Source organism: Alnus glutinosa, chromosome 7 (genome assembly GCF_958979055.1).
Source record: "Alnus glutinosa chromosome 7, dhAlnGlut1.1, whole genome shotgun sequence".
In the NCBI taxonomy this organism is placed as follows: domain Eukaryota; kingdom Viridiplantae; phylum Streptophyta; class Magnoliopsida; order Fagales; family Betulaceae; genus Alnus; species Alnus glutinosa.
The window spans coordinates 15,197,040-15,220,251 of NC_084892.1; the positions used below are offsets into that span (position 1 = coordinate 15,197,040).

A 23,212-nucleotide genomic window follows, 5' to 3' on the forward strand; every position below is an offset into this window, starting at 1 on the left:
TAATCAAAGGCTTGTGAGATTTCAACAAGTAACAATTTTGCCTAATATGACCAATCTTCCCACAATTATGACACTTAGGAATAAACTTACCTTGTATTCCTGATTCCTTAGAGTTAGGCATCACATGATTAGTTAAGCAAGAATTATCTAAACAAGTTGTATCTTCTATCACAGACTTAATATCAATAGAATCTAATTCAGAATCAAAAGCATGTGAAGTAGAAGTACTTAAATCATTAACAATTAAAGCAGGCTTGTTAGAAATATCTGTATGAATACAAAGCATGCTTTTCAAATTATTGCTACAGAATTTTTCCAAGAGATTCTCTGATTCTTTTAATTTATTCTCTAGTGCATCAACAGTACCAAAAAGCATGGTATTCTAAGATTTCAAAGAGTCAATCAAAATATGTGATTCAGATAATTGTAAAAACAAAGACTCTTTTTCTTGCTTAATCTTCTTGAGTTCTCTATTGGATTTTTTAAAGAGTTTACCTATCAAAAGAGTAGTCATGAATCACACTCAGGAAATAAATCTAAAACACGTGTAACTTGCTCTAATACCAATTGAAAATAATTATTGACGTCTAATTTAACCAAGTGTGTGTGTTTGTGTGCAAACAAATATATTAAATGTGGAATTTAAATAAGACAAGATATTTGTTACGAAGTGGAAACTCTGTGAAGAGAAAAACCACTCTAGGGCAGCCAAACCCAAGAAATCCACTTTCCAAAAACAAAGCTAGTTACAAGACACTTGTACTCACTTCCCCTTATGCAGTAGTCATACCTCTAACTCTAACGTGTAACCCAACACGAATGCTTCCCAACCAGATCTTCCACCTGAAGGGGTTTTTGATGGATTCCTTTACCTTAGGGCCGACCCCTAAGATAGACTTCACACGAACAACTGAGCACACACCGGTAACGGCTTCAAAGCTAGCGGATCTTCGATTCTCCCTAAACACCCTCTCAAAGCACTATGGAATTCACTGTCGAATTCTGTACAAAACACTAGCCTAAAGCCCCCTATTTATAGGCTTAAATAGACCTCAAAAACTGCTGAGATTCAGACTCTGGCTGGCGAGCGTCCGGACGGAAGTTAGCCTCGTCCAGATGGTTTTATGCGATATCCATTCAGAAACAGCGCAATTCTATCTTTATTAGGTTTATGTCCGAACGGCTTGATCGAGCGTTCGGACGGTCTTCACTAAAATCCTTTCCACGTTCGAACGAAACTTTGGAATATTCTGAAATACTGGACATCATCTAGACGTGTTGTCACGTCGTCCTGACGGCTTGCAGAGACTTCCCAATAGTGTCGGCTTCTAAAATCCAACTACTTGTTGAATACTGATTGACCTAGCATCCGGACGGTGTTGCTCTAACGTCTGGACGTCTTCATCGTTATCTGCTGGACACTGAGGGGCGTCTGGACGCCTTCAAAGGCTTGTCCGGATAGTTGCACAGGAACCGGTTGTTTTTGTCTTGGATTTTGCAAGGACTCTTCATGGACATCTTTAAAAAGCTTGTGATCAGTTATTGTCTTTGATTTGATCATTGTCTGAATACATGAAGATTCTGAATTGAAAACCGACCATCCTGTTAAAATGCAACCATTACATAAATCTAACAGATAGGATCACTAAACAAATCTTAGAGGTCACGTTTATAATAATCAAAGTATTTATTTGTAAACATGGTCCAAAACGGTGTTGTGTGTCATTATACATATTTCAACATGCAAATTACAAGCACATATATATAAAAGCTTGCAATTGTATTAAACCTTTGTTTTTCATAAAGAAATCTCATTATTTGTCAAAATCTTTTGAAAACGCTTTAATATCGCATGAATGAGTATTAATTCTCATTCTAGAATAAGAGTTTAATTTCATCTTATTCAGTGGATTGTTTTTGTTGCTGTTAGACAATAGATATACAAACATGCATACAATATAGTTATCATTTTCACAAAACTTCATCCTTAAGATGTTTTTTTTTTTTTTTTTTATATCTAGCCTTATTTTTGCAACCAAGGTAACAAATTGAAAAATCAAATGACTTCTAATATAAACAAATGTGTGCAACAAAATATCAAAATGTGGAATTAAAGGAGATAGATATTTTGTTAACGAAGTGGAAACTCAGTCAAGAGAACAACCATTATGGGGCAGCCAAACCTAGGATATCCACTATTCAGAAGACAAGACTAGTTACAAAACAGTAGCACTCACATAACCTTATACAGTGGTTGTACCTTGAACTTTGACATGTAACCCAATACGAAGGCCACCCAACCAGGTCTCCTACCTGAAGGGGTCTTCAAAGGAATCTTTTACCCTAAGGCCAACCCCTAAGATAGACTTCAAATCAGCGCAGCAACAGCACACACAACAATGGCTTAGGAGAGACTAACTCAGCACAACAATTCTAAAGTATAACTCTCTAAACACTAAGGAATTCAATACTAAATTCTTGTAGTTCTCAAGCCTAGGAACCTCTATTTATAGGCTGCAGGTTTAAATGAGCAGCTAGCTTGAAAAACCTAGGAGCCGTCCTGACGGTAGACATAAGACGTCCGAACGGACAACTGTGCGATTGGCTTTCCAAAATTTTGCTGAAATTCTTTCCTGATTTGAGTCGCGTTCGGACGGTGTTACCCTGTCGTTCGAACGGTCGCACCTTCGCTGCACACAATTTTCATATTAAGGCTTCGCACGTCCAGACCATAGGAATGATCGTCCGGACGGTTGATCTGATGCAGCCAATTTCCAAATGTGTAGCTCACGCGTCCGGACATCTGAATTTTGAATGCGCGACTTGCCTTATGGATGAGCGCGTCCGGACGGGAATCCACATCGTCTGGACGGTTGCAACTGTCTTCCCATATCTGTGTTTTGGAAAGAAATTTCATAGCTGGTCGAACACTGAGTGGCTTCCAGAAGTGCTGCTAAAACATCCGAATGGATGCAAGCTGGAGCAGTTCAAAGCTTCTCGACATAAAGGAATGTTCGGACGGAAAGTTATCGTCGTCCGGACGGATGATGCTTTGGACAGTTGGGCGTCCGGACGGTATATCACGTCGTTCGGACGACTGCAAGGAATCTTGTAATACCTGGGAAAACACTAAGCTTAGGATGATAATGCATAAATAAAAATATGTGCGTATGCATGCATAGGTATAAGGCTTAATAATTATTATTGCTAGCTTAAATAGGATTGTGTTTATATACATATAAGTATAGAAATCGGATTAGTAAAGAAATTACTAACCAAAGTCGATCAAGCGACTTTGGAAGCGAAGTCAATTGATCGAATATTAGATCGATCGAGCGACTTAATATTTAAGGGTAAAATAGGATCGATTGAGCGACTTTATGGTCGATCAAGCGATTCTGGTTCAAAGTCGATCGAGTGACTGAATAGTAGATCGAACGACTTAATTATCCAATGCGATGCAGTTTACGTGAAAGCTACTAATGTCAAATTTATTTCCCTTAAAATTTAAACCCACACCATGCTCTTGGTTCCAGGTGATCATAGTCTCAACTAGTTAGTCTAGTTAGCCCCATTTGGTTCAGTGCCAACTAGATTTTTATAGATATCAAGTGATTATTGCCTAAGATGTGGAATAGTGTCCTAAGGGATTTGGGCTACGATTTTGAGGGATTATCTGGCTTCAATCCGACCATTTATGGTTATTGTATATAGCATGCATGGGCCAGCAAAAATCAGCAAGCTCTCTCTCCATATCTCTCACGTAAGCCTCCCTTCCCTTCACTGTTTTGGTGCTGAAACTTCAATAGGAAAAGCTCTCACATTTTCCTATGAAACCAGCACTTAGAGATAAAGCCTTGAATCTCCTCTCATTTCTCAACAAAACACCAAAAAACAATATCTGAAATCCTTCTCTATTTCTAGCTCAAAAACCAGCAACTTCCAACTCATTTAAGTACTTTGTTTTGGAATCAGGTTTCTCCCTCTTCTCTAACTTGTTGAATACGAATTTCAGTAAATAAATCTTCCTTTTTACTCTCTAGAATTCAATGTTTATTTCTTTAAAATCATGGTTTGTTTCACTTCTCCTAATGAGAAAGTACAGCCATGAAAACTTATGTGTATATATGATAGTAACCTTGTTTGTTTTCTTTGAACAGATGAGCTTTCCCATAATATTACCCAAGCTTCTACCTAGTAAATGGAGTGTTTAATAACTGAATTTAAGAATAAAATTAGGTGAAGAATGTGTGCGAAAGTTTGAAAAATATATATATAGTAGGTATGGTTGTGGGAATGAAGGGCATGTTAGTAATGCTATGAGTGAGTTTATGTTGCTGAAATATGTATTGAGTGTATGGTATAATAGAGTACTGAAATGATTATGGTAAGTGTGAATGTGCTGAGTGCTTGGAGTGTGTGTATGTGTGCATGAAATGGAAGGAAGCAAAGAAGAGAATTTGTGTGTTTAAAAGGGAGATATGTGCTGGAATTTCCTACCTAAAGTAGGTGTGTTTTTAAGTATAAATCATATAAGTTTGCTTTTGGGAATGAAGAAGTGAGCTAGTTGAAAGAGAAGTGTGTGTGCAATATATAGATGTGTATGTGTGTTGATTAGATAAATGTGTTTACTAAAGAAGAGTAAAATAATGTATGTGCGTGTAAATAGGTGAAGCTTGTAAACTCGCTTTAAGTAATATAAATCTCTTACGTGCTATATGTATGTGTACATAATAATATTTGGGATAATTGCACCATTGGTCCTTGTGGTATGCCATAATTATTTTTCACTCCCTAGGGTTTAAAAAGTGCATGAGAGATTCTTGTGGTATGCAATAATTACAAATCGATCCCTGGCGTCAAATTCTGTTAAAATTTTTAACAGATTCCGTCAAATGCCACGTGTCGCCATCTTATTGGTGACACGTGGAGCTGACATGTCCAATCTTAATAAAATAATATAAATTTATTAAAAAATAAATAAAAATACTTATTTTTTTTAAAAAAATTAAAATTAAAAAAAAAACAAAAAAAAAAAGAAAAAAGAAAAATGGGGGCAAGGGCACGCCCAACCACCCCCAGAGGCCGCCGGGGTTGGCGCACGGCCACCCCAAGCCTGCCATTTTTTTTTTTTTTTTTTAAAGTTTATTTATTTATTTTTTAATAAATTTATATTTTTTTTTTTATTAAGACGGACACGTGTCGCTGACGTGTAAGGCTAATAGATTCCGTCAAAATTGTGGACGAAAAATCCACCCAGTGAATAAAATGTAATTATTGCATATCACAGGGACCTCTCATGAACTTTTTAAACCATAGGGAGTGAAAAATAATTATGGCATACCACAGGGACCAACGGTGCAATTATCCCATAATTTTTTTGGAGGAAGATGTATCTAATATAGAGCAACTTTAGTAGCTTCATTATGCCGCCTAATCATTTTTATATTAATACACCGATATTTTATGACATCCATTTTATACATGGAATTAATTTATAGAATAAAATAAGGATGAGGTTGTAGTAATGAAACCATTATATTCAAATCTGTAGCAGTCATAATAGAAAAATAATCTCTAATGAATAAGTGAAGTATGATAATAATAAATATTTTTGTAAGGTTTTATTTCTAATTTATTATTATTGCATGATTATGATTATGCAATTTTGAGGATAACCGTTGAAGCAAACTAATAAGTATCTCTATGCTTACTGAGGACGAAGCTGGTGAATTTTTCCTATAATATTATGATTACTGCTTTATTTACTTGTTTGCGCATGTGACTTTGCATATTTTATTATTTTAATAATCTGTCTAATAACAAGTTGTTAGATCAAGATCCACAGTGGGTACATGAGGCTTCACTAGAGATCCTAGGTTCTCGGTGAATGAGAAAGTACTTGAAAAGAGAATAATAAATACAAAAACTGGTGTACCAAGGTCACCAAGGAAACCAAGGTTTCCAGGAGCCCAGGCTCCTAAAGATTATAATTAAAAGTTAAAGCGAGGAAGTCAAGGCTTCAAATAAAACGCTAACCGTGCCAAGGCCAACAGAGGAGTGGAAAAAGGGAAATACCTAACACTCTACATTTGAAACTGTCATTACTTTATGGTTATGTTTATATTCAATCTATGTCTATGTTTCGCGACCATAGATTATATTTTGCATATACATATAATTATAAAGCCATTGCATTATGTTGCATCTATTAAATGGATCAGTATTCATATTATTATGGGAAACAGTGGATTCACTTTAGTATTTTATGTTGTTTTCTCCTTGTATTGTGTGATAATTCAGGTTATGAAGAAGAAGAATATCAGGACTATCAAGACTCTTAGTTGGATCCTGATACTATTATTTGAGGCTAGACTGCCTCCTTTTTGCGAACTACTGTGATGTGGTTCACTAACTTAGTTTCAAAAACAATATTTATATTCTGCTGTTATGTAATTACTAAACTTTAGATATTTTGGGCTTGTATAATTATATGCCCTATGAGGCATGACTACTACTACTTTTGTGTAATTATGTTGACTTACTTATTATGTCTATTTTGAGGTATTTCAATATAAGCTTTGAAGTGTTGTTTAATTCCTAAGTCTGTATTATAATACTTCGCTGTCAATATTTAACTCTGATGAGATCATAATGTCATGTGAAAATTAAAAAAAAAAATTCACTTACGCTTTTTGTAAAAGCAGGGCGTTACAAATCCGATTTCTCTGACTTATAGACTGTGCAAAATCTTCTAGAAGACCTCTGAATAGCTGAATCCCTATTTAAATGTATCATTACATAGAAGTGATTTTGTCTAATAGAATATAGCCAACTACAAACTAACACAAATGTTGAAAGTTTATTCTTAAAATATTTTCCTCATTTCAAAATCATTTCTTAATAAAAGCAGTTTCATATTTAGTACAATTTTCATTTAGCATGCAAATTAGATCAATAGGTTTTCCAATATATAGCAAAACATTGAGATGCACACATTCATAGCTCATCCAAAGATGGAAGCATAAATAAGCAGACATCACATAATTCACACAAAGCATTTTTCAGAAAAATGGTTTATACATATAGCTCTTGTGTTATTTCTAAACTTTTAGGGTCAAGTCTTAGGGTCCTCAGAGCAACCCGCTCTGATACCACTCTGTAACGCCCCGCCTTTTACAAAATGACATAAGTGAAAATTTTTCGATTTTCATGTGACATTACTACAACAGAGTTACAATATAGCAGCGAAATATATAATTATCCCACAAATTTGGATTTAAATAACACATCAGAACTTCTAACTGAAATACTTCTAGACATCCATTAAAAATACTTAGAACAAATACATGTAAACAGGTGTCAATAGTGACACAAAAGGATACATGGAAATTTTAGAAATCTTATCAACATAGAAGCTTATATATACAGAAGACTACAAACAAAATATAATCAATGTGTCCTTAGCTTTAAAACCTCTCGAGCTCTAATCTTCATCTATAAAACCCTGCAACAATATACGTATATATATAGAAACAAAAACACAAAGTACCATAAGTGAATCTATTGTTTCCCATAACAATATGAATGCTGATTTATTTATGAAATACAACACAATGTAATATAGTTTCATAATCACGTGTATACGCAATATTACCCCAGCTGGCAATACCATCACCCCCCCCGGCGGCTGTATTAGCCAACTCTCACTTAAAGCTTATTTGTTTGTTACTGGAATCCAAAGGTCCTAGCAGACTAAGAGACAAAGGTCTTAGCCCGTTTATTTATTAGGTTTTACTGGCAGCCATCATCCCCCACTGCATACCAGTTTTGTATTAACAACTTTAGTTAAAATAGAAAATATGTAAAATCATATGCGCAACCAAATAAATAAGGCAGTAAACACAATATAATGGAAAAGTCCACCAACATCACCCTCAGTAAGTATAGAGATACTTACAGCCCTTTAGTGCAGTTCTCATAAATAGCTCATTTTCTGCAATAAATATATATTTATATACACAGAGTGTTAACATCATCTCTCGGGAATATTACTCTTATTTATATAGATCGAATTATTGTTTCATAAACCTTATTGTATACTCATGGATACAATTATCTTTTCATTTATAAAAAGATTCTTAATCAAAGTAAACTTATATATATTAATTTCCTAGTGACAATCATCTATATATACCTTCCACATATCATTTAAAACTCATATTATTTTAACACTCAAAATATCATAATAATAATCCATTGTAATAAAAACCACTAACAAAATAACTACCTAAAACCATTCTGCTCGCATAACCAAAAACAGGGAAACACAACCCATAATTGAGAGAGGGGAATGTGGGTAGACACCACACACAGTCACTGGAATACCCAAGCCAGCCGATCAACACTCACGACACATACATATATGAACCTCATACAACCATAAATCAAATATCCAGAAACCACAAACACATAGTCAGCCAAAGAACCACAAAACAGGGGAACACAGGTTCAACTCAAAATCACTAGCAACCCAACCAAACAACAATAGATAACAACCCAAAATCTCAAAATACATTTCCAGCTTCCAAATCCATCACCACCAAGTTGTGGGGGATTCGGGTAACACACCTCAAGCTTTAAAACAACACCAACAAAATACCCAAATTGATCAAAAACCATACTGCCCAGATCACCATTAAATACCCAAAATTCCACCCAAGTCAACCCATCACACAACCGGCTAAACTCATCCAAACAGGGGACGACAATAATTGGCTAAAACAGAGCATACACGCATCAAAATCAAGGGAAAGATACAACGGGAAAATTCATTTCAAAATCCATACCCAACATCAACATCACAAATTATAACCCAAAACACCTACTCTAAATCAGTGAAGACACGGTCGAATAGAAGAAGAATTCATCAATACCCATTTCTGTCCTTATACCCATTATCTCTCATGCACACACACTGGCTGGAACAGGAAATACAAGCAAACCCACCGAAAATCCATTCTAGTTTACCCACAAACCCAGGCATTTAAGGGACCCAACACAAGGGAAAAACAACACACACACACAATCGGAAGAAAGAAGAACAAACAGAAAATTGGCTTCAAAGGGTTCGGCCAATCAGTGAATTTAACCCAATTTCATCAATAATTACACATCCAAAAACACCCAATCATTTATCATCAATAAACCAGATAAAAATCATAAGAAATCATCAAGAATTTCTGTTTAAGGCTGTCGAAATTCACCGGAAAATATCTCTAAGCTTCACCGAAAAATCGCCCCTGAAAATCACCGAATTTCCGGCTAGAATCGTCGAAAATCACCCCTAGCTCAACCAGCCAATGATCCATCGGAAGTCGCGCTCCAAATGCTGAAAATCCATCGGAGGATCGGGCTTCTTTCGGGTCTCCTAGGTTTCGGATACTCTTGGGTCTGACGGGTTCACTGGCTCCACCGGAAGATCGGCCTCCGATCGGGTCTTCACCCGGTTTAAATCTCTCTCTCTCTCTATGTCTCTCTGATTCTCTCTCTCTCTATGTCTCTCTGATTCTCTCTCTCTCTCTCTCTCTATGTCTCTCTGATTCTCTCTCTCTCTCTCATCCTCTGTCTCAGAAAAGAAGAAAAGAAAGAACAAAGGAAGAAAGGAGTTAAGGAGAAGAAAGGGGAACCGGGTCTCTCTCTCTTCACTGATCTCTCACTTTCATCTCTGACTCTCCCTTTCATCTCTCTTTCTTTTATCTCCTCTTCTCCCCTACGATCGTCTCTTTATCAGAGACTCGGATGGAGAAGAGAAGAAATCAGTAAAGAGAAGGAGAAAGGAAGAAGAAAAAATAAAGAGAGAAGAAGAGAGAAATGAACGAGGAAGAAGAGCTTAGTGATTAACACTGGATGGTGCAAGTTTAATGAAGGAGTTAATGGTTTATTTATAGAAAGAAATAGACTGTGGTTAATTTTTACCTTAGTTAAAATTAACATGAGTTAAAAGTAAAATATCAGAGTAATCCATGATTAAAATTTACCTAAGTTAGATTAACTGGAGTTAATCTTTAAAAATATTTAGTTAACCCATAGTTAACTTTTATCTAGTTAGGTTAACTAGAGTAACTTTTTAATAAAATCTAATTATTATTAATTATTGGTATTTTTATATAATGTCTTTCTCATTTAATATCTCATTAGCGTATAATTTTAAACTCATTTTGAGCCTAGGTCGTTTCATAATTAATGTTAATTTTTGAATAACATTATTATACTGATAATATTATTATACCAAATAATATTAGCCCAGAATAATATTATGTACAATAAATATTTCTCAATAATATTATATATCAATAATATTATTCCATAAAATATTCTCATATAATAATATTAGAGATATTATTATCTCAACTAATTCACCAGATATTTAGGTTTGTTTCTTAAATAGGTGGCGCATAAATATGCAATTATTAGAATAATGTCGATCGAGCGAATGTGTAGCGAATAAAATAGATTGATCGATTATTAATTTGATCGAGCGACTTAATCATGATGAGTAAATAAAATAGATCGAGCGATTAAAAGTGTGGATTGATCACCACGGGTCTTAAATTCTATTGAAGGCGTCCTGTCTTAAAATTTGGGATATTACATTAGAGGATGTCAATTTGCGAATAACTAGGTTCAAGCTTTGCAAAATCAAGCGACTGAAGGTTTTCCAGTCCATGGTTCCCGGCTTCTAGAAGTAGTACAAATCCAACCTTTTGTACAGCTTTCTCTCTGCTACTTGATTTCAGAGGATTAGCAGGATTCGGTACTAGGAGGATTTTTTGTTCCTCTCTGTTGGGCTAGTTGTAGACTATTCTCTATTTTTCTTTTGTTTTGGATTATAGTACGTTTTTGTCTGTGGATTTTGTATACTCTGTTTACTCTTGTCCTATTGAGACATTAAGGGGGAGCATTTTATTTCTGTGGTCTTTCTAAACTTAGTTTACCCTTTGTCCCTTTGAGACAAAAAAGGAGGAGTATATGTTTGATTTGGACCGAGATTGTATTTTTAACTAGTCAAGTGATTTTTGTCCCAGAATGGCCTAAGGGGGACTTTGTTAGTTTTTGTGTTGGCCACATTTTGTTGGACAAAATCACTATCATGTATTGTTGCTGATTTCACAGGGATACCATATTAGTTCAGAGTCTTCAAATATTCAGAGTTTATTTCTCTGATATGGAAAGGGTCTTATTATGACAAGATCAGTGTCACAAGCATTAAGAAGGAATTTTCAGACTCCAAGAAGACTCTGCAATGTCTACAGCTCAGCAAAAGTTGGATCTCGAGTTTATCATCCGAACGGCCTAGTGAAACGCCTAGACATTCATCAGTCAGTAACATAAGCAATGATGCTTTTAATTAGGAGTTCAGTCAATTTTCAGAAGTCTTCTTCAAAGATAGGTTTCTAAAAGATTCTGCACAGATTCCAAGTCAAAGAAATCAGATCCCTTGCATCCGTCCGGACGCTCAACTATCTAAGCATCATTTGTCTGGAAGATGAGAACTTTCCGTCCTGACCTTCCTCTGCGTCGAGAAGCTTCGAACCATTCCAGCTTGCATCCGTTCGGACGTCTCAGCAGCATGTCTAGACGCCACTCAATGTTCAATCAGCTAGGGGATTTCTTTCCAAAACACAGATATGGGAAGACAGTTGCAACCGTCCAGACGATGTGGATTCCTTTCTGGACGCGCTCATTCATAAGGCAAGTCGAGCATTCAAATTTCAGACGTCCGGACGACAGTCTTCATGGTCCGGACGCTCGAGCTTCATATATGGAAATTACGTGCATCAGATTCACCATCCAGACGGTAGATGTTATGGTCCAGATGCGCCAAGCCTTGATATTGAAATTGCATGCAGCTAAAGTGCGACCGTCCAGACGTTATGGCAACACCGTCCGGGCGCGGCTCAATTCAGGAAAGAATTTCAGCTAAATTTGGAAAGCCGATCTCACAATTGTTCGTCTGGACGCCTTATGTCTACCGTCTGGACGGCGCCTAGGTATTTCAAGCTAGACGCTCATTTGAACCTGCAGCCTATAAATAGAGGCCCCTAGGCTTGAGAATTGTGAGAATTTGGTTGTGAATTCCGTAGTGCTTAGATAGCTATATTTTAGAGTTACTATGTTTATTTGCTCACTCTCAAGCCCTAGCCAAGTCCTGTTGCTATGCTGAAACTGAGGTCTATCTTAGGGGTTGACTCTAAGGTAAATGATTCCATTGAAGACCCCTTTAAGTAGGTGATTTGGTTGGGAGGTGTTCGTGTTGGGTTACACATTAGAGTTCAAGGTACGACCACTGCATAAGGGTATGTGAGTGCTACTGCTTTGTAACTAGCTTTGTCTTTTGAATAGTGGATATCCTGGGTTTGGCTGCCCCTGAGCGGTTTTTCTCTTAATTGAGTTTCCACTTCGTCAACAAAATATCTGTCTCTTTATTTTTCGCATTGTGATATTTTTTTGCATACTATTGCACATACTTGATAAATTAGAAGTCCAATAATTTTCAGATTTTAGCATCAACTGGACCTTCTCCTCCAATGACAGCCTTCCCTTTATCCTCACAGGCGGGTGAAGGCTCGGGGATTGTGGGCTTCACAAACACAGTCTTTGAAGTAAAGGGAATATCAGAGGTAGAAGCTACATACCCAAGTCCGGTTTTGTTAGTTAGGCACTTCTAAGTTGATAGTAAATGAGTGAGTTTCTCATCAGTGACCCTCTCCAACTGTAGCTGTGTCACCAACAACTTCTCCTCTAGATCTTGAATCTTGAGCAGTAAGGAACTCTTCTCAGTCTGCAAACTGTTCAGCTCATGCACGTGTTATTGGCGAATCTCCATTAGCTTCAAGAACTTTACGTAGAGGACTTTATAGGCCTCATTGAGTTCTTCTCTGTTTTCATCTCTGCGTTTTGAGTAGTAGGATTGGGAATCCTCTTGGTCTTCATGTGGAGCCACAAAGGCTAGAAATTTCTGATCTTTACCAGGAGTTTCTTCTTCTTCTTTTAACTCATCATTGAGAGTAGTGTTGTAGGCCTTCCCTTTAGCCTGCTTGAGATTTCTAAAGTCAGCCTGAATATACCCAAAGCCTGAGCACTCAAAACATCTAGGACCTCTTTGATCCTTCTTCGCAGCTTCTTCTGGCTCAAGTTCTTTAGGGGCCTTCTTCAGTCTTTTAGTGAACTTCTTCTTGAATTTATCATTCTTCATTAATCTCCTAAAGTTCTTGGCCAGCATTGCCACTGCTTCTTCTTCATTATCAGAGTCTTCCTCAGATGAGATTTTGGCTTTCTTTTTAAATGCCTTGAGGGAAATTGCCTTTGCCTTCTTGATTGGAGGCAATGAATACTCATAAGTTTGAAGAGATCCTATTAACTCTTCAATCTTCATCGACTCTGGGTCCTTGCTTTCTTCAATAGTTGTAACTTTGATCCTGAAACGTTCTGGCACAAACCTTAGAATCTTTCGGATGAGTTTTACATCAGATAACATCTTCTCGAGACTCACCATCGAGTTCCTCAGGTCGCTGATTCTTGTGTAAAACTCACCGAATGTCTCATCCTCTAGCATCTTAATTTCTTCAAATCTAGAAATCAACGTTTGAAGCTTGGCAGATTTAATAAGTTTGGTGCCCTCATATGTTATTTCTAAGATTTGTCATGCTTCTTTAGTGGATTCACAGTTTGAAATTCTTGCGAATTCAGACAGTGAAAGTGCTCGACATTGAGCATGGAGGGCTATATCATTGGAAAGTCGCACGCTGGTTTGAGCAACTGTGAGTTTGTCAGTTGTATCCTCTGGTTTAATCCAACCGGTTTCAACAATCTTCCAAACATCAATAGATTTTAAAAAGAAGCACATACGAGCTTCCCAACAGCCATAATTCGTGCCATCAAAAGCCGGAACATTAAAAATTGAAATTGACTTCTAAAATAAAGTGTGTGCACAAGTGTCAACAAAAAGTAAAGCACAGCAGAAAATAAATGATACACATATTTTTGTTGACGAAGTGGAAAGTCAGTTAAGAGAAAAACCACTTCGGGGCAGCCAAACGCAGGATATCCACTATTCAGAAGACAAAGCTAGATACAAGATAGTAACACTCATATATACCCGATGCAGTGGTTGTACCTTGCTCTCTAACATGTAACCCAACACGAACGCCTCCCAACCAGGTCTCCTACCTGAAGGGGTCTTCAATGGAATCATTTACCTTAGGGCCAACCCCTAAGATAGACTTCACGGCTGATCAAATCACACACTTGGCAAAGCTAGAGAGCTAGCAGATCTTCAATATCTCCCTAAACACCCTCTGTAAGCGGTAGAGAATTCACCACCGAATTCTATGTTGAAAGCATGCCTAGAGCCTTTTATTTATACGTTTAGGAAACCTTATTTTGAGTCAAAAACAGAGTTTGAGGCACGTGTGTCCGGACGGGAGCCTTGGGCCATCCGGACGGGCCAAGTTTTACTTGTCCGAAAAGTATTCTGGAATTTTCTGCAGGGCCGTCCGGATGGGTAAATCTTTCCGTCCGAACGGATGCCGTTCAAATGCTTCTGGTGGCCGTCTGGACACTCAAATTACAGTATTTTTTCTAAGCTTTCCAATGATGCCGATTTTGTCCAATCCGATATTTGAGTAAAAAGTTATGACCAAAATACCGGAAGGTGTCCGGACGGCTTGACCGAGCGTCCGGACAGTCAATTGCAACCGTCTTTCCAAAATAGCACCGAAAGCTTTCATAACAAGGCCACGTCCGGACGGTTACACTTCGGCTGCACGAAATTACCATAATAAGGCTTGGAGCGTTCGGACCTTGAAGGCTAACGTCCGGACGGTTGAACTGGTGCACGCAATTTCCATATATGAAGCTTGATCGTCCGGACCATGAAGGCTGACGTCCGGACGGTTGAACTTGGTATGCACGTTCTTGCCTTATAGAGGACATCGTCCGGACGGGATCACACATCGTCCGGACTGTATCAATCGTCTTCCTATAACTGTGTCTTGAGGCAGAAACCCTAATTCTTGTCAAACACTGAATGGCGTCCGGACGGTATAACCACTTCGTCCGGACGGATGCACTGAAACACTGGGATTTTCTCGAACTCTGAAGAGTGTCCGGACGGATGCAATCTTGAACTGTTCGAAGCTTCTAGACACTGATGGGCGTCCGAACGGAAAGATCTCTTCGTCCGGACGGATGTTGCTGACTGATGAGCGTCCGGACGGAATACCACGTCGTTCGGACGGCTGACAGGGAACCGAAATAAATCCTTCAAAACTTCACAAAATCTTCTCGAGGAACATAGCTGAAGAGTAGACTCTGGATAAAGCAGCATCCCTATGAAAGCAGCAACATTACATAAAAGTGATTTTGTCCAACAGAATGTAGCCAACACAAAAACCAATAAACTCCCCCTTTGGCCATTCTGGGACAATAATCACTTGACCGGTTAAAAATACATTCTCGGTCTAAATAAAAAATCACAAATGGACAAAGGGTAAAACAGAGTAATGAGAAAAACCACACAACAATTACTCCCCCTCAATGTCTCAGAAGTACAAGGGTAAATAGAGTAATAATATCCACAAACAAAAACTTTCTAAAATCCAAAACAATAGGAGAATAGAAAAAAGTCTGCAAGTGGCCCAAAAGAGAGGAACAAAAATCCTCCAAGTATCAAATCCCAAGACTTTTGGAAATTGAACATCTGACTTCAACAATAGTCAGTTTTCCAAAGGATGCATCTGTCAGACATTGTGTTGGATGCCGCTGGATGTCATATTCCTGAATCAAAACCAACCAGAAATACTTCCAAAAATACCATTAGATCTTGTTAGTTCCAAAAATAGTGTGGTATTTAAGACGGCTATCAAATGGATGCCAAAGAGAAATATAAGCAATGCAGCTATTCATAAGGCATAAAAGATCAGCCCAGTCCACAGACAAAAAAGGATTTTTATGCACAATATCTCAAGAAAATATCCCAACAAATATTCCAATATTCTAAAAGCACAGACTTAAAAGAATAACGGAAGACACAATGAAGATCATGGGATGAAAAGAGATGTGCACAGAATGCCAAAATCTTGGGAGAAATCCACGAGAAAAACACACAACATGCCATGATAAATCAATAAAAATGCAAAGATGTGTGTATGGCAGAAAAAGAGACGCAAGTCTTAAACCTGTAGAGATCCCATCCGGACGTGTCACTTAACCATTCGGACGGCTACTGCTAGGCAAGACTGCGCTTGTTCGGACATAAGATTAGGTCTGTTTGGACGCTTCACACTGAAAATCTGAAACTTTAGGAAAATTTGCAGAAATTTTTTTTTCTCCTAAAGTTAGCTTCAGAACATGCATGTATAATCAACTGATAAAACAGTCAAATAGCATTGCAAAAATATGCAAAGATATAAATGAGAGTTAAGTATTCAATAAACCCAAATTTCCCTGCAAATAGAAATTTTAAATAGATTACTCAACTCATGCAATGCGTGTGTGTGTGTGAAGACTTTCTCAATAAGGTATGAAATTCACTGATATGACAAAAAGCAACCAGATTTTCAACCAAGAGAGAAAATCAATGAAAGATTAGCCAAAAGTCAAACCTTATCTTACTAGGGCCTAGCCACCCTCATTTGATACACTCCCTCTAAGATGCAGCACCTAATTGTTTTACTTGTACCATGAGGGACAAGGTAAATTTTACTTGCACCATGAAGGGCAAGGCATATTGCAAATTCAGCACATAAGCAGTGAATAAACAATGAAAGCGCAAAATTCAAATGATTTACTGCTTGATTCTTTTGATGCTGCAATCTAGAGAAAGTGCCAGAATTTTTAGGTTCTAGGTTCAACTAGCATGTGGTCAATCTGGCCATCTTATCAAAAACTTCTTCTCTTATCTAGAATTTCTAGAAGCAAAAAGTCAGAGAAGGAAAAGATGTACCTTAGGGGAGTCTTAGATAGTGCACATTTTCATCGCATGAGGAAAGTAACTATCTATCTTTAAGATGCAACAGGAAAACTTAGCAGATATCATGCATAAACTCTCAATCATATATAAGCATAGTTAATCAATGCATAATGAATTGAGAGATCAGGCAAAAACACATGCAATATCTGAAAAGCAATCAAGAGAAAAATAAAATTCTGCATCTTTTCCCCAATTTTTTTTTTTTTTTTTGTTCAAAACAAATAAACAGAAAAACAACAAAGACATGCTTATGGAAAAGGAAATGACATCTAATCCCAGCATGTAAGGTAAAGCAAACCTATCCTCATGGAGAGAGGTTTAGAAATACCAAGACCGAAAAGTAGCCGCCCGACGTGCTTTTAACTGTCATCCCCAAAAATATATCTGCAGAAGCTTCTCAAGATAACAAGAGAAAATATGGGGATAAAATAAACAGTTCCTCAAACAGAATGCAAGGCATGAATAAGATATGACAAGATAGACAATGCAATGCAAACATACCTGACATGTACTAGGATTTAGGAACCACAATCCTAGGCATGAGAGACTTCACCTTTACTAGGTAAGTCCACTCCCCCTCAAGGGGTGAATGGTCTCATCCTTCTTGACCCATATCTGCTTAACCCGTGGAGATGGTTTGTGGGTCATGTCCATATTGGCCATACTCCTTAGCATATCTTGCATCAGTCTCAGCAACCCTTCATAGCCATGGTTGCTAGTGGGCTTCTGCGGCTTTCTCTTGTAGCACCTTGGTTTGTTCTTCTTTGATTTGCCACTTTGATTGGCAGGAACAAACTGTTGTTGATGCCGTGGAGCCTGATGTGCTGTCGGAGGTAGAATGTCAGATGTAGCTCTTGCTGGAAGCTCCTTTTGAACCTTCGACTTCTGAGTTTGGAGATGTGGACATATGGATCGGATGTGACCAATGATGCCGCAGTGATGACAGGTGGGCAAGCTTCTTTTGTTTGAATGCTTCTTGACATTCTCTGCAGAATTATGGTTAGCATTCTTACAAATGACATTGCCCTTACCTTTTATATGTCTCCTATGCGGAGGGACATATTTTGTTGAGGAAGAATCTTCAACTTCACTTTTCCTCAAAGCATCCTACTTAATCCAAGGCCTGTGGGATTTCAACAAATAACAATTTGGCCTAATATGACCAATCTTCCCACAATTATGACAAGTAGGGACAAACTTACCATGAGCTTGTGTACCTGTATCTTTGGATTTTGGCATCACATGATTAGTTAAGCAAGAATTTTCTAAACAAGCTGTATCTACTATCACAGACTTAATATCAATAGAATCTATTTCGGAATCAAAAGCATGTGAAGTAGAAGTACTTATATCATCAACAATTGAAGTAGGCTTGTTAGAAATATCTGAATGAATAAAAATCATGCTTTTAAAATTATCACTTGAGAAATTTTTCAAGAGATCCTCAGATTCTTTTAATTTATTCTCAAGTGTATCAATGATGTTAAATAGCATGGTATTCTTAGATCTCAAAGAGTCAATTAAAGCATTTGATTCAGATAACTGAACAATCAATGACTCTTTTTCTTGCTTCAACTTTTTGAGCTCTTTTGGAGAAATAAGTTTATCAAATTTTGCAAAAACTTTAGAGAGCTCAATATCATGATTTTCTTTAGATAACTGAGAGAAATCCGTGATAAAAGGTGTAATAAAAAAATAGAAGTCACAAAGAGATGAGGATCACACTCAGGAAATAAATCCTTACAACGGAGTGTGCCTGCTCTGATACCAATTGAAAATTGAAATTGACTTCTAAAATAAAGTGTGTGCACAAGTGTCAACAAAAAGTAAAGCACAGCAGAAAATAAATGACATAGATTTTTGTTGACGAAGTGGAAACTCAGTTAAGAGAAAAATCACTCCGGGGCAGCCAAACCCAGGATATCCATTATTCAGAAGACAAAGCTAGATACAAGATAGTAACACTCACATATACCCGATGCAGTGGTCGTACCTTGCTCTCTAACGTGTAACCCAACACGAATGCCTCCCAACCAAGTCTCCTACCTGAAGGAGTCTTCAATGGAATCCTTTACCTTAGGGCAAACCCCAAAGATAGACTTCACGGCTGATCAAATCACACACTTGGCAAAGCTAGAAAGCTAGCAGATCTTCAATATCTCCCTAAACACCCTCTCTAAGCTGTAGAGAATTCACCACCGAATTCTATGTTGAAAGCATGCCTAGAGCCTCTTATTTATAGGCTTAGGAAACCCTATTTTGAGTCAAACACTGAATGGCGTCCGGACGGTATAACCACGTCGTCCGGACGGATGCACTGAAACACTGGGATTTTCTCGAACTCTAAAGAGCGTCCGGACGATTTGCCATTACGTCTGGACGGATGCAATCTTGAACTATCTGAAGCTTCTAGACACTGATGGGTGTCCAGACGGAAAGATCTCATCGTCCGGACGGATGTTGCTGATTGATGAGCGTCCGGACGGAATACCACGTCGTCCGGACGACTGACAGGGAACCGAAATAAATCCTTGAAAACTTCACAAAATCTTCTTGAGGAACATAGCTGAAGAGTAGACTCTGGATAAAGCAGCATCCCTGTGAAAGCAGCAACATTACATAAAAGTGATTTTGTCCAACAGAATACAGCCAACACAAAAACTAACAAACATAATTAAGAGTTTGAGACATAGTAAAAAAAAAATAGAAGTCAAAAAGATCACACTAAAGAATTTAATCTAACAGAGTGTACCAAGCTTTGATACCAATTGAAAAATAATAAAGACTTCTAATTTACCGTGTGTGTGTGTAATAATGTGTAACAAAATATCAAAGTGTGGAATTTAAATGAGACAGATATTTTGTTAACGAAGTGGAAAATCAATTAAGATAAAAATCACTCCAGGGTAGCCAAACACATGAATTCCACTATTCAGAGGACAAAGCTAGTAACAAAGCAGTAACACTCACATACCCCGATGCAGCAATCGTACCTTGCACTCTAACACGTAACCTAACGTGAATACTTCCCAACCAGGTCTCCTACCTGAAGGGGTCTTCAATGGATTCATTTAGCTTAGGGCTCTTTGATGTGTGTTTTAATGAGTACTCGCAAGCTCACGAATCGTTTGCAATATAGTGTGTGCAAGTGCGAGGTCGAATCTACAGGGAAATGGTCAAATGTTGGTGTCTTGTTTAATCAACTTCATTTTAACCTAGTTCCAAAGGTTTGAGGATTGATTCAAGAGCAAAAGACTAAATAAAAGAGATGGAATAAAATATGCAAATTAAGGAACTAAGGCTAAGGAATCTACCAAACCAAATCCAACAACTCACACTCTTGGTTTCCACTTGAACACCCAAAGAGCATTAAGCTTAGGATGTCATTCAAGTTTCTCAACCACATACTCTAGAACCATTAAATGAATCCAACTCAAAGATAAATCACAAAGAGTACCCATTTGAAATCAAATCATCCAATGTATCCATTCAATGAACAAATCACAATGGATATCATCATTCAAACCGATAAAACAATGTATCCATCGGTTGAAACACATTAAATGACCTATATCTACCAACAACCACATTCATTGCAAAAGATAAAGCGTTTAAATGAATGGAACTTGAATAACAAATATGATATATCATCAAATGTGCAAGTATAGAGTGTGAGTGTCATCAATGGAAAGGTTTCATCCTCAACCTTAGTTGAGGTTACTAGCCTTCCATTACTAAGAACACCACAAGAAAATGAAGAACAACCATGGAAATAAAAGGAAAGCTTTACAAAAAGAAAGTGTCTAAGAACAAAAGCTACTGGAATACACTACAAAATGCACGAAATTAAACCTAGCTACTGTTCTCTGAACTCTCTCAACAAGGAGGTATGGCTATGGCTTTTATAAAGGGAAATTAGGGCTAGAAACCCATTTAAAATGACTCCTCTAACCCCCTCTAGGGTTCCTCTCTTGCTAGAGACAACCAAGGTCATGCAACCAGCGTGTTCTGCTGCGAAAATCAGAGGGAGAACTGCTTTTTGTCATGGAGAAGCTCCTGATTGGGTGTTCTGGCGCGCTTCTGCAAAAGTAAGTTCTGGGAAATTTTGATCGATCGACTTCGGGCAAAATTCGATCGATCGAATTTTAAGTTCGATCAATCAAGTTCTTCAGAACTTCCGAATTTTCCAAGCAATTCCACATGAATTTTGCCATTCCTCACTTATTAACCTACAAAACATAAAAACACAAAAACTAACCAAAGCATCAGAAAATAACAAGGCTAAAGGTCTAACTTATGTAAATCAAGGGGTCCAAATAGACAATATTTGGCACTCATCACTCTTCCCTAAGATAGACTTCTCACGAACAAGAACCACACACCAGGCAGTACTTAGAGAGCTAGCAAATCTTCACAATTTCTACCTAAACACCCTCTCTGAGCTCTAGAGAATTCAATATCGAATTGTGTAAATAATACATACCTAGAGGCCTCTATTTATAGGCTTAGAAGACCTAAATCATCACTGACTCGAATTTTTCTAGGCGGCGTCCGAACGGAGTCAAAGCATTAGGACGGTGAACTGATGCACTTCACGCGTTTCCATATTAAGGTCGCGTCCTGACGGTGTTGCCCTAGCGTCTGGACCGTTGCAAGTTGTCTTTCCCGATTCGTGTTTGTGAAGGAAATTTGGATTCTTCTTCAACATTGAAGAGCGTCCAGACGTGTTGCCTTGACGTCTGGATGGATGCAATGCTAGGCTGACAGAATCTTCTCAACACATGAGGACGTCCTGATGCTTCACTAGACCATTCGGATGGTAACAAGGGATCTGACTTTTGCTGAGTTGGAAACTTCACTGAATCTTCCTGGAGCTTTTGACACTAAAACTTGTCATAATAAGGCCCTTTCCATGTTAGATAAACGAGCTCTAAATATCTTAAGACTTTGAAATAAAACGGTATCCCTGTTAAGAAAACAACATTACATGATAGTGATTTTGTCAACAGAATTAAGCCAATAAAACTATCTGCTACAAATGTGGAAGTCAGAAGCGATTCTCAAGTGGTGGTGGGCCATATCCAGGGAGAGTTTGACACTCACGAGAATGTCAGTCCCACTTTGATAGGGTATTGCTTACCAAGATTCCCCGAGAGGAGAACACCCGAGCTGATTTGTTAGCATGATTGGGATTCGTGATAGACCATGAAATCAAAGCCTCGGCACAAGAAGTATGAATTATAGCTAAGCCGTCAATCACCCAAATGAAAATCATGATGCAAATAAACAGAGAAGAAAGCAACCCAGAATGGGACACATACGTCATTGAGTACTTGAAAAAAGGATTGATGCCCAAAGATAAAGCACAATCCTGGAAGGTGAAAATACAATCAGCCCAGTACACAATGATCGGAGAAACATTGTATGGAAGAGGGTACACGTTACCTCTTCTTAAATATCTCCCGAGATCCAAGGCCGAGTATGTCCTAAAAGAGATACATGAAGGAGTATGCGGAAATCATTCAGGAGGTCGGATGTAAGCACACAAAGCAATACAAGACAACTATTACTGGCCTACAATGAATAAAGATGCGATTGAGCTGGTAAAGCATTGCGACAAGTACTAGAGATTTGCCAGTCAGAATCCCCCAAAGAACCATAGTCCCATCTCTTCACCATGGCCTTTTGACAAGTGGGGAGTCGGTATAGTCGGTCTAATGCCCTTGGGAAAGGGGAACATGAAATTTCTAATGGTTGCAGTGGACTATTTCACCAAGTGGGCAGAAGCAGAAGCCTTTGCCACTATTACTACTAAGAATATAACGAATTTCATTTGGAAATCAGTCATATGCCGGTACAAAATACCTCACGTATGCATCACTTACAACGGCAAACAGTTTGACTGTGGACCATTCCAAAAGTGGTGTGTAGAGCTCCACAATAGAAATTACCACTCAACTCCCATACATCCTCAAGCAAATGGGCAAGTAGAAGCAACCTACAAGACCTTGTTAAGGACTTTGAAGAAAAAGCTCAACCATAAGAAAGGCGCTTGGGTGCAATTCGTCCCAGAAGTGCTATGGTCGAGCATGGAATGTCGAGCATCTAAAGAGATATTGTCTATGATTTCCATGTATTTCGAATATCGAAACTCTTAAACTTGTTTACATGTTATCT

The 23,212-nt window shown here is 37.9% G+C and overlaps 1 long non-coding RNA gene across 2 annotated transcripts; it reads right to left on the reverse strand.

The window, feature by feature from the left end:
- Window positions 1–639: 639 nt before the first annotated feature.
- Window positions 640–9,913, reverse strand: LOC133873749 (uncharacterized). Of its 2 annotated transcripts, XR_009901152.1 has the most exons (4): window positions 9,267–9,913; window positions 6,691–7,507; window positions 2,261–3,118; window positions 640–1,602 (listed from the first exon to the last, which is right to left on the reverse strand). It is a non-coding gene; the product is annotated as an uncharacterized LOC133873749 (long non-coding RNA). The 2 variants fall into 2 exon arrangements; XR_009901151.1 differs by lacking the exon at window positions 640–1,602 and having other exon boundaries at window positions 2,139–3,118.
- Window positions 9,914–23,212: the final 13,299 nt, after the last annotated feature.